General features: G+C 35.2%; 1 non-coding gene across 1 annotated transcript; it reads right to left on the bottom strand.

The window, feature by feature from the left end:
- Positions 1-8,328: 8,328 nt before the first annotated feature.
- Positions 8,329-8,413, bottom strand: TRNAM-CAU. Its single transcript is given in 2 exon segments — positions 8,329-8,364; positions 8,376-8,413. It is a non-coding gene; the product is annotated as a tRNA-Met (tRNA).
- Between the last annotated feature and the right edge of the window lie 2,626 nt (positions 8,414-11,039).

The following is an 11,039-nucleotide window of genomic DNA, read 5'->3' as shown; positions in this document are numbered from 1 at the left end:
GATGCAGTAGATACCTTCATGGAAACGTTTAAGATGTGAAACTGCACCTCCTACGTTCGAACGCTGGGTTGGTTTTTATTTATTGAATTATAAATGTTGTTAGAGGAGGAGCTGTAATGCTGTATTGCCCGTCCGGGCTCCCGACGGATTAATCTTTATACCAAGAAAACATTTGGGATACCACGAACAATATGAAAAAATATGGGAGTCAAAAAGAAAAGAAAAGAAAAACTGGTTTTGGAGGGATAATATCGTTTTTTTGGAGCGGTTACTATTGTTTTGAGGCGTAATGCTCTGTATCCTCCTTATGTGGTTGTGTTGTACACTTGTACTATACATGGGGGAACGGGCACACGTACCTCGTCTTTTGGGGAAAAGGTGGGGGACCTTGGGCATCCTTCATTTAGGTTGAGATCGACTTGAGAGGATGAGGAATAAATGACACCCTGAGAAAATGCTCTTGCCTAATGTTTTATTTATCTACATGCAAAGCAGAAATATAAAAAAGAACTCTTTGAAAAAAGCACAAATAATAACATAAAATGTGATTAGAAACGATGAGTGCTCAAGTGATATTTTCATCCGTATTAAATGAATTCTTAAATTTAAATATATATTACTTTTTCAAAAATATTATAAAACACGAGATATAACAACTAAATTGAGGTACGATTAAGTTTCTAGCTTACGTGTGGCTTATAAGCTAGTGTTGAAGTTTTAGAAGGAAAAACCAGCTAAATATGAATCTCAAAAGATTGGGTTAATTAAGTGGACTAAAACATGATTGAACACTAGAATTATGGGGGACTACTACTAGGTTTAATTGGAGTTGGTATATATACGCTAAGTAGAAAAAAGAGATTTTGAGTTATCAAAGACAATTACTACTCATGCAGTACATTGATCATATCTGGAGTGAAGTATCTATCAGTCAATCAATTTATGTCTATCATGTATCAATTAGAAAGGGAAATTAAAGAATCTCAGCATCATAATATATGGTTAATAAGAGTGCATCGCCTAGTACTCATGTACCGGTCCTACTGCATTCTATATTGTTTGCCATCCAACTTAACAATCAAATCAAACCATGATCGGACGGCAAAAGGACAATGCATAGGTTCAATTGAAACGGCAATCGTAGCCAGCACAAATTAAAGCATGCCATGCCAAAATTAAGTATCATGAATTATTTTCATTGATGACTAACTAATTAACTAGTAACTGCATAAGTGATGATGTTAATTAGATTGAGTTTGGTATTTTGAAGCAATCGGTCGACCTCATGCAAACAATTATAATTGAAATAAATTATAATGTCGTGTTAGACAACGAAGGTTTTTTATTTTTAAGAATACAATCAAGGTTATGAAGATATTGAGAATAAAAACTTGAATTAATTGGTGAACTAAAAATATGATTGAACTTAATTTCTAGACCTTTTATTTTTTTCAAACTGAACTCATCCACGTAAGTTCAAAAGATATAAAATCATTCGGCTAGTTGGCAAAATAAAAACACAAAGAGCGCACCTTGATAATATATTGTAAAATTTTCCTATACTCATAAACGTATTGGAATAATTTACCCACTTTAAAAATAATATACCACAACATGACCCTTATTAAATAATTCAACACCTAGCCTATATTATCCCGTGCGCGTTTTAGCTCAGAAAGCTTTAATGAACTGCTTACACTACACTTGTACATTCTAGAGTTTCTCAAAAAAATTTTGACGTGGTTCAGCACAAAATTGTGAATTAATTGTCATATATTTAATTTCTTAATTTCGTGCTGGTTTGTATTGTATTAAAAATTGTCCCCAAAGCTGCAAAATGCCACAAGTTCATTCATTATATATGCAGGAGGTACCAGCAAGCTTCAGACCCTCAGACACTTGGCTACTCGATCTTTTCACTTGACTAGTCTGTGCTCTCAACTGTCTAGCTAGTTACTGGATTCAAATTTGCTCACAATTTTTATTTTGTAGTGATATCACTATCATATTAAAATTTGTCACGTCATGTAGAATTAATTTAATACTTAAAATTTATTTTTTTAATAAAACATCATAATTGACTATAATTATATTTTATAACACATGACAGTTTTATATTTTTATATTAAATAGTGATATCACCACTATAATATTAGTGGTGAGCAAATTTAAATCCCTATTTTTTCGACCTGCTTGTTACTTGAGATTCCAAGCATGCATGGAAACGAACGATCAGAAATTCTCGAAATCTTTTCTGCATTAACTACTTATCAAACTTCTAGTTCACTAATGTCACTGTGTCAGCAACCTTTCAGAACTCCCATCAATTTCCTTGTTCTCAGTTCTCACCTTGTTAATTATGGTAAAGAAATTAAGGAGAAAAAAGTGGCATTTATACCACCATCAAAATAGTGAAGCATAATTAGCCATGAATGAATAAGGCTCAGACATGCAGAGTTGTTGAGTGATTTTAATATTTTATTGCAAGTCTGATCGAATGCAGAAGAAATTAATATAGGAGTGCTATACAGTACACCAGAGTTCAATTAATTCGATTCCAGTATTTTTCTGTAAAGGCATGTTTGACGCGCTTTTGTTAGAATCCAAGTGCAATGTAAAAGCACTACTTGGCAGTGCTTCTTGAGGAAGTTATGGCCTTTGCTTCCTCAAGAAGCACTGTCAAATAGTGTTTTATGTTTGGTCATTTGCACAGTCGGTGCATAAAATGATTTTCAATATAGTATTTAAATAGTACTAGAAAATGCTTCTACACAATATATAAGTAGTTAAAGTGTTAATAATCACTCCCGATCACCGAGAAATAACTTTAGGGGTCGTGACCACTTACCCAATTTCAACAACAAAATTGCTCACTTACTCCACTAAGAGTTTTTTAACCCCACTTACCCAATTTAATATCTATTGACAATTTTGCCCTATCAATTCACCTAAAACTCATCGATCTCTCTCTCCCTCAAACTCTCTCTCCTCCCAGAGTGTCTCTCTCTCTCTCTCCAGCCGGCAGTGCCGACCACGCCTTCAACACCTTCATCGTCGACCTCGAGCCCGGCGCCGGCTATCACATCCCAAGCCCCATCTTCGTCGACCTCAAGCCCACCGTCAATCGCCGAACACCGATCTGGTACCGATCACTGATCTGGACTCCTGGTAACTCTGATGATCAAAAGCTCGCACTTTCTGATGCGATTTAGGGACCGGTGACCACAGTTTCTTTGCTTCTTTGCTCCCGGAGCTTACCGAATTCCACTTACCCAAAACTCCGCAGTTTCTTTGCTTCTTTGCTCCCGGAGCCTCTTTGCTTCTGGAGGCTCACTGATCTGGAGTTGCTTTGCTTCTGGAGTTGGTCGTAGTTTCGCCCCTTAAATCCCCGGAGCCTCTTTAGATCGACTGGAGAAGACGAAGGCAGCCGGTCGGAATCGTACTGGAATCGAACTGAAGGAGCATGGGTGTCTAAAGGGGAAGCATGGGTGGCCGGAGGAAAAATTTGACGGTTTTTTTTTTTTTTTTTTTTTTCTGATTTATCTGGTTGCTGCGTTTTTTTTTTTTTTTAAAGAATTGTTGTTCAGTTTTTTTTTTGGCAATGAATAGAAAATTTTTTTTTTTTGAATGTCTATTAGATTGGAGCCCAATGATCTACTATATGTTCAACAATGTGAGTAATCTGACATTGCAATGTAACTGTGGGGTTTGTTTGATGGTCTACTGGGGGGCAGTAGACACATTATTGGCCCCAGTAGACTTTGATACGATGGACAGGGATCACTATAGTGTGGTGTTTTGATAAGTTACCTGTTGTTTTCTGTGTATTAAAGTCAAATTATCTGTGAATCCTACAAAATGGTGCATTTTTGGTGGTCTATTGGGAGGCAGTAGAGACATTGGACTTTGTATTGGGGGGCAATAATATGATTACTGGGGGGCAGTAATATGATTATAAATTGATCAATTGTTCCTGTAGTGTATTCATTTTGGTTTTTGGAGTTCATACAATTCACTGGACGGCAATAATATGATTTTTGGGAGGCAATAATATGATTACTGAGGGGCAGTAATATGATTACTGGGGGGCAATAATAGCCGGATTCCGGATTCCAGTCATCGGTCGCCGGATTTCGGTTATCGGTTCCCGGAATCCGGTCACCGGTCGCTGGTCGCCGGAGACCGCGCCGGCCACTGGTCACCGGAGCACAGCAAGGTGGAAGGTGACTTCTCTCTCTAAGTGAGAAAGAAGGAGAGGGCAAAAAAGTCTCAAAAAAAAAGAAAAAAGAATTAATTGGGTAAAGGGGAAATAATCTCTTAGAGTGTTTTTGGTAAATGGGGTTAAAAAACAGTTGGTGGAGCAAGTGGGCAATTTTTAGCCTAAAATCGGGTAAATGATCATTTTCCCATAACTTTAAATGAAACATAGTTTTATGAGCGAAAAAAACTTAAACTATATCTATGAAATACAATCATAAATGCTTTTGATTTTAAAATGTGCATTTGGTAATTTTAGAAGAGTAGAAGTAAGGTCAAAAAGCTCTAACCCTAATAGGCTAATAACTGATTGTATTTTTCTAGAAATACTTTCCCTGTGAACCAAACAAAATCAAGGAGTGATATTATTCCTGGGGGATGTTGGGGCCAAGGTATCTATTACATTTACATGCATGCAGACAACTTTAGAAACCCAGATAAACTGTAAGCATAATATATAGTACCATGTATTCTGAAATTCCTGATCTGATGAAGGATCAGAACCGTTTTAAAGAATTAAAAAGTTCATATACTCATGCATGTTAAATATGATTCAAATACAAACTCATTTTCCTTATACCCCACTTACCTATTTGTGTGCCAACTCTTAATTCTTGTAGGTCCAGTGTCCAATGTCCAAAGTATATATGCACACAGCTAGATAGCTTGCTAACTGCAATATCTAAAGTGATAGACAGCATCGCTTGTTATATCAGGATCCGCCACATTTGCTGATCAAACTTTCAAAATAGTTTTGATATTTGATTAATACTTAGTGTAATGACTGTAATCCATAATTGCATATTTGAATTTAACATCACAGACATGCATGAGATGAATGTATAATGCATGCATGTCAAATAAATTTATGTATAGGATAAAAATAAAATTTTAAAAAGAGAGAAAATCATATTTGAAAGAAAAAGGTGATTCTTGAACAAAAATCTATTTTGTGATTGAAATATAAAATCATGTTTTTAAAGAACTGATAATAGTATTCATAAATTTTGGAGTTCTAATCAAGATGACCTCAACTCAGATGAAGTTCTTGTTGATGAAGCAAATGTACTTTTGAGTCATTTTCAGTCTTGTAGTGGGGTTATATCTCTAGAGAGTGTAATAAGGCTGCCCATTGTGTGACAAGGGCCGCGCTTTTCCTACTTTTCCCTACTTATTGTTGGAGGATGTCGTTGGATTGACTTAATTCAATAGTTAGAGAGTCAAGTATTTGATTGTGTGTAAATGGAGTGTGGTATTTTTTCCAACCGACTTGTGAGGGTTTTAATGAGACCACTATATACTTCTTGATGTAGTCTTTTCTTAATAACGAATGAATCTTTCTTTCAATAAAAAAAATAAAAATAAATAAAACTAAAACTCTGGAGCACAACAGAGGACATAAAGACCAAATCGAAAAAATCAAAAGCATGGAATCATCAACTGCTCTAACCTAATTACTTTAATTAACTTAATTGTGTGCACCAATAAAAAGAAACGCCAAAATTGGAGGTCACTAAAGAAGGCAAAGAAACAACTCATCTCTACCGACTAATGAGAAGGCATATTTACGAACCCACGATCAAGTCCATCAATCGTAACAATGAACCGATTAAACACTTGGAACATCTTCAACAAGAGCAAAAAACATATAAAGAAATAACCATGCATTTCTCTTGTCTAGGTAACCATATATTCATCCTCCACATCATGTGGTTATGATTTAAATAAATTTTTGGTATGACCAACAAAACTAGTAAGGTAAAAAGAGCCAGGGTTGAACAATTGCTTTGGTAAAAACTAAATCCTTGTTATGGAGATTCAATTGGAACAAATTTGACTTGTGTGATTAGTCGGTGGTGATGATCATCTGATTAATTATTGTTTTCTAGCTGTATTATGCACAAGTGATTAGACTGGGGGAATAATTTAGGACTTGTAGAGTAGTGTGGGACATGCATAAACCATGAATGCAATTGGATCATTTAAAGTTTTGCAACATCCAAACAACCACATGCAAAAGTATGCATTAGTGAGAAGGATAGATCGATTAAGGACCACCGTCACAATTTTATGATATGAAAGATTCGCCCTCTGATATTGGGACTTAGTTATCTGGGCCGGCCTTGAACCTAGGAGAACTATGCCCAGGCCTAGGAGGGCCTCTAATTTTGTGGGCCTCAAAAAAATTATTATGTTGCCCAGCTATTAAAAAAGAAGAAGAACTCGAATAGAAGAAACGGAAAGAAGTAGTAACTGTAGTATGTAACGCAGGGGCCCAACTCAAAAAAGAAATTAAATATAAGTTAGAAAAGGAAAAGTTAAACATGTGCTACGTGACCAACCCAAAAGGAAAAAAAATTAATAATAATAATAAGAAGAAGAAGAAAAAGACAGTAGAAAAACTAGAAGGTTTGCTTTGCGGTAAAAACATTATTCATTCAACAAGATCTGAAGACAATGACAAATTTATTTAGAAATATAAAAAAAAGACGACGAAAATATTAATTTAACTTCAATACTTGGATTGACTCTTGAATTGGCTTTGTCACACAATTTGTAAGTTGAAATTGATCAAATCTTGCTTTTGGTGTACTACATCACAAGAGAGATTGAGTGGTAGACTAATATCTATTGAAAAATATATTGTTGGAAAATTTGATTATGTAAGTTTGATTAGCATCTTTGCATCTAAGAATGCAAGACGAATCATATTTCAGTAATAGTGTGATAATATGAAATCTTAATTTTAAATTGATTTAAGTATTTTCTTTAGGCCTCAAAATTCCATTTGCCTTGGGCCTCTAAAGTCACAGAGCCGACCTTGTTAGTTATCCCCCAACTTCGATATCCCCAACTTCATCAATATAATTCTCTAATCAATGATTATATTGCTAATAAAAATCAGTTTTTTCTTTCTTTTAAATAATAATAAGATCATATATCAACCATACTCAAGTTGATATGTTGATGCAATTTCAAGTTATAAGATACAGATATGACTAGAAATGTATTTTTGGAAGCCGGTACTTGGTGCGTTGGTGTTGCAGTTGGTTTCATTATATCAAATTGGAATGCTACTTCGGGATCACAATTTGGAGAAAATTGTTTTGCTCGTGTTTGGTGTTTGATCATGTTGTTTGAGGTTGTGATGTATTGTTTTAGTTGTTAGTAGGTGGTCTTCACTTCAAGTTTTGTCTCATGAGAAATATTTTAACTAGACTACTTTTACTTTTAGTTTAAGTTTAATGAGAAGTGAATACTGTTTTTCACTCTCAATTGGTTTGTAAGTCTGGTTTTTTAGGTCTCTAATTTGAACATTAGGGCTCAAGTATTGAAGAAAACATTAAGAAAAAAGAAAAAAAAAAGTTTTCTTCAATACTTGGGCCCTAAATTTCAGATTAGAGATTTTTTGAACAAACAGTCCAATTCTATAAAAGAAAAAAAAAGTGTTCCTCAACACTTGGGCCCTAATGTTCGAAACTTCAAATTAGAGAATTTTTTTTTAACAATTCAAATTAGAAATCTAGAATGGGGACATGAACAAAAGTTTAGGAAGCCATTCCAGAAAATAAGAAGTGAGAAGCTCTATGTTTTGTGTTATCCAACGCATCAATCACTGGCCTGATCCAATAACTTCACCAATTTTAAGACCCATCCCATCCCATCCCATCCCATCTCATCCCATGGTTCAGGAGCCCAACTGCGTTCTTGATTAAAAATAGTTTCTAGGTTTTCTTAAATAAGTGAGCATGAATACCGTTAAATGATCGGACCTAATCTATGTATCGCTGTGGTTTACCACAAACTCTTTATCTACCCATAGATGGTATATGGAGGATATGTAATGGTCCTTTCTGACCTGAGTATTATTAATATATCGACATGATATTCTTCAAAACCCTAATACTTGAAAATGCTATTAATAAAAAAAATGCACTTATTTGTTTGCGAAGAAATCTTGAGAGAACTGTGTTTTATGAAATATTCGACATAAAGAAAATAAAATAAGTGGTTTTGGTGTTTTAAAAGATGACAAATGAAATGCAAATATAATGTTGTTAAAAAGAAATTTGGGGCGAGAGAGGCTCGAACTCTCGACCTCAGGATCACTCAGAAGCTATGAGACCTACGCGCTAGCCAACTGCGCCACCGCCCCTTGATGTTAGGTGGGTCAAGTATATTAATTAATATCGAACTCCAAGTAGTTTTCCCCTTGATATTGACAATGTTACGTTCATTCTTATTCCGTGTTGCGCACCTGTACGATTTCTCCACTCTAGTAATTTGAACAAATAAGTGACATGAAATTAGACAAAAAAACAGTCGAATGATTAGGCCATTGGTTTGCCACGAGCTAAGGACATTTTGACGAAATATTCATGTGATTAAATTGGTCCGAAATAGTCTTCGACATAAACAATATACATGATTAGATTAAAGTTTTCTCTGTTATCTCCTTGTGAGGTGAAGATAGATTTATAGAGAATAATGTAGAGTTCTAGCTTCTAGGGTAAAAAATCATTAGTCGTATCGATTAGGCTTTAATGCTTGAAGCGGTTAAGTGGATCTACTGGGATTATGTTCTCCCTATTTCTTGTGGAAAAAAACTTTGAATTGGTTCTCCCACGATTCTTTTTTCTTTTTGTGTAATTTTTATTTATTATTTATTTATTTTAATTTTTTATATCCAATCAATTGTACTAACAGCAAAGGCGTATTACTTTACCGATGTCCAAATATGAGCTGCCCCTCTTCGACATCACAAACTCTGTTCCCATATAGTTTTTCTGGCACACTATCGTATTGGGTTTGATCCTTGTCACAAGCTATCGTATTGCGCTCGTCTCACCCGTTGGGATTCGAATACAATCTCTAGGGATCGTTAGAGATCCAATCTCCTTCCAAAGTTCTTGAAACTGTTTTCGCTTTTGTTCATAGCAATGGTGACATGGCTAGGTTACGTTAAACGTACAGTGCCGGCATAGTACGTACGTAGTGCTATGAATTACATAAATTATGTACAAAGGTATTGAAAACTTGATAGGTAGATAGGGCGCGTGTGAATGATTGAAAACTATAGCTATTTAATGATAGGTTTCGCCTGCAGGGACTGTAGGTCTGACTGTCTGAATTTGAAATGACGAAACAAAATCTTGCAAATATTAATGGAGTCATCGGAGAACTTCAATTCCCCTGATAATTAAAAGTTCAGTTGGGATCCCTGTTATTGTTCATCTTCAAATGTCAGTAATACTAGTCCAACATGTCTCTAATTACCATATTTGATTTGATTATTTTACATGTTAGTCATATGGTACTCTCTTGATCGCTGCATCGCAGAAGAAATATCACATTGGTAATGAATAAGAGATTTAATGCAAGATGTGTCAAGATATAAGCTATAATACACGACCTGCATATCTTGGAAGTCTGAACCTGGATGAATATGTATTAAGACCATCAGCTTTTGAATTTTATATGATCATGAAGATAGCTAGCTAGGGAACCTCAGTAGTCAGTACAGATACTGGAAAAGCTAAAGGAGTTTCCTTTATGTGGTAGGAAAGGAAAGACGAAAGCATATATATGTAACATGCATGAGCTAGCACTGCCATTAGTGGAAGACGTACTCAGAGAAACCCGTAGAAAAAGCAAGAGAAAGCTGAGAATAGTGAGATCGATATAAGGAGACGAAGTGTGGAACTAAGCTTTAAATATATAGCCATTGAGAGAGAGAGAGAGAGTAGATGGATGGAAATCCAGCTCATGGTTTTCGAAAGTTGTGATGGGGATGCGTACCCCACGTGGAGGGGAGTGGAAGTGCCAGTTCATGGAGTAGAACCATAGCTGTCATCTCCTCGTCCCTAGCTAAAACGCTGGCAAGAAGCAAGATGATTCTGCTTCCCTGGCTCGATCATTGTGCGTGCGTGTGGTGTGGTCTATATAGTCGTCTTTACTAGTACATGGCCGGGCTGAATCACCATCATCGAAAAGTCATCTGCAGTGTCTGTAGAAGCCAGAGCTCTATGTATATGTATGATTGTATGTTAAGGTTCCAAATTAAAGGGTTGAATATCTGTTTTGGGTTAGCTCTAAAAAAATGAGAGAATTAAGTTAAAATATTTTATTTCAACGGATATAATTAATAAAAAGAAAAATGTAGTTGATCAAATTTTAACAAAGGTTGATATGAAAAAGTGTTGATACTACCGTTACAAAATGGTAATGAAACTTGAGCTGAGTGAATTATTGTTTTATTTCAATGGATATAATAAAAAGAAAAATGTAGTTGATCAAATTATAACAAAGGTTGATATGAAAAATAGAAAAAGTGTTAATATTACCGTTAGAAAATGGTAATGAAAGTCGAGTTGAGTGAAATTTTTTTTTTGTTACATTGGCAAGGAATTGAATTTCTGATCTAATTTTCAAGCACCTCTTACCTGATTTAGCTTTGAATAATTCTCTGATCTAGTTTCATTATCATTTTCTTTTACATCATAACCGAGAATTACAACTGGTATTCCGTACGCCGAACTCACAACCCCCCCACTTATGAATGAGAGACTTGTATATCTCTAGATCAAATGGTACTAGACAAATATTTGGTACTTTATCATTAACTTAATATATAGGTGGAAAATGGGGGGTGACTTAGCAAAAATAATCTGAAATTAATTGTTTGCATTATTTTTAGGGAAACGGAATCAGGTTCTATTATATTAACGATGTCTTCAATGCCACAGCCTTAAACCACTACCCTCACCGCCACAGCCTTGAGC

This window comes from Rosa chinensis, chromosome 7 (genome assembly GCF_002994745.2).
Source record: "Rosa chinensis cultivar Old Blush chromosome 7, RchiOBHm-V2, whole genome shotgun sequence".
Lineage (NCBI taxonomy): Eukaryota > Viridiplantae > Streptophyta > Magnoliopsida > Rosales > Rosaceae > Rosa > Rosa chinensis.
Note: the sequence above shows the minus strand (reverse complement) of the source record. Positions and strands in the feature narration are given on the sequence as shown.